At 35.5% G+C, this 2,242-nt stretch overlaps 1 protein-coding gene across 3 annotated transcripts in view; it reads right to left on the reverse strand.

The window, feature by feature from the left end:
* Positions 1–2,242, reverse strand: part of RCOR1 (REST corepressor 1) — a 105,721-nt gene that overhangs the window by 38,733 nt on the left and 64,746 nt on the right. The window lies entirely within an intron of this gene.

The raw sequence follows: 2,242 nt of genomic DNA on the forward strand, positions 1-2,242 counted from the left end.
ATCTTCTCCAATACTTGGTATTACCTGACTTTTCGATTCTAGCCAGTGGATGTGAAGCTGTGTCTCACTGTGGTTTTGATTTTTCATTTCTCTTATGACTAATGACTTTGAGCATATTTAGTACACTTATTGGCCATTTGGATATGTTCCTTGGAGAAATGTCTATTCAGATCTTCTGCCCACTTGAGAACTGGATTATCTGACTAGACAGAGAATGTAAAATGGTATAGCCACTTCGGAAAACAGTCTAAAGTTCTTCAAAAGGTTAAATATAGTAACTGTGTAACCCAGCAACTCCATTCCTAGGCATGCAGCCCAGAGAAATGAAAACCCATGTCCACATAAAAACCTGTACATAAATGTTTGCAGCAGCATTATTCATAACAGCCAAAGGGTGAAAACAAGTCAAATGTCCATCAACTGATGAATGAATATATAGTATAGCCATGTGGTGGAATATTATACTGCTAGAAAAGGAGATTTAGTACCATCTAGCATGGATGAAACCTAAAAACATCATGCTAAGTGAAAGCAGCCCGTCACAGAAACAAAAACTGCGTTATTCCATTGACATGAAATGTCAAGAACAGGAAATGCTGTAGACACAAAAAGTAGGTTAGTGGTTGCCAGAAGGTGTGGGGTGCTTGGGGAAAATGGGGGGTGACTGCTAATGGGTACTGGCTTTTTTTACGGGATGTTGAGAATTGTCTAAAATTGACCACAGTGAAGTTTGCACAACTGTGAATATACTAAAAACCAATGAATTACATATTTTAAACAGGTGAACTGTACATTTCATGAATCACATCTCAACGAAGCTGTTATAAAAAACAAGTGAGAATACCTGTTTTGTTTTTAGCATATGTATTTTTTTATGAATAGATGAATGAAAAAGCAAGCGTATCAAACTGTATGCAGATAAGAAAAACCACCTGGTTGTGATTTTGCTCCATAGAGTTCCTTATTGTTTGGATTTTTCATCCTAAGAATGCACTCAAATAGTACTTATTTCTCTTTTTAAAAAAATTATTAAGGAAATGAATTTGAAGAACTCTGAGCTCTGAGAGTGACATCCACTATAATAGCAGTAAAGAAAGTAAAATCACACTTAAGTTTCAGTAAATTTGATCTCATTCTCACAATTTTATAGTTATTATAGTGAGGCACATTACCACAGATCCAGTGCCTAAAAACACTTGGGCACCAAACAAGCAGCCTTAAAACCCTGTAACTATAAAGCAAGACTGTCTCCTTTTTACTGTCCTTGGCCTAGCAGAAGGAAAAAAAGAGCTAACTTTCCTGGAGGATTAGACTCTCAGATCAGCCAATATGGGCTCACATTCAAAGATGACAAATACTCAAGCACACACTGTCCGTAAGAGTTTACTGATACCAGACTCAGGATAGTGTAATTAACAAATACAGAATTATAAATAAATATTAAATGTTTAAAGAAATAGAAATTGGAATCACAAAAATGAGTAAGTAACAAAACAGCATCAAAAATTACCAGAAAGGTTTGAAAAAGAACCACCTGGTACTTTAAATACACATGCGCGCGCGCGCGCGCACACATACACACACATAAAATCGTTCAAACAAAAACTTAAATTAAGCAGCAGGTTAGCTTGCAGTTGAAAAGCTGCAACTCTAAAACATTATTCACAACAGAGAGATAAGATAAAAAAATACAAAAGACAGGTTAAGAGATATGGAGGATGGAAAAAGTAAGATAAACATATGTCTAATCAGGGTCTCAGAAAAAGAGTATAGATTTGAGGAGGCAATATTTGATGCAATACAACCTAAAAATTTTGCAGATAAAATGAAATACATGAATCCACAGACAGAGGAAGTATGTCCACTGGGGACATGAATAAAAAGAAAACCATACCTGGGTCCACTACGGTAAGACTGGAGAATGCCTGAGACAAAAAGAGATATCTTACTAACGGCCTGAGACAATTTCTTATAAAGTTGGGCTTAAAACTACCTTATTAGCTAGCAATTCAACTCCTACATATTAACTCAAAAAAATGAAATGTTTACCCACAAAAAAATGTTAATAGCAGCCTTATGTACGATAGCTAAAAACTAGAAATGATCCCAGTGTCCATCAATAGAAGAATGAGACTAGATAAACAAGCAGAGGCATACTCATACAAAGGAATGCCACACAGAAATAAAAAGGAACGAATTGCTGATACAAGCATCAACATGGATTAACCGCAAAAAAAAAAAA

Source organism: Pteropus vampyrus, unplaced genomic scaffold (genome assembly GCF_000151845.1).
Source record: "Pteropus vampyrus isolate Shadow unplaced genomic scaffold, Pvam_2.0 Scaffold178, whole genome shotgun sequence".
NCBI classification, from domain to species: domain Eukaryota; kingdom Metazoa; phylum Chordata; class Mammalia; order Chiroptera; family Pteropodidae; genus Pteropus; species Pteropus vampyrus.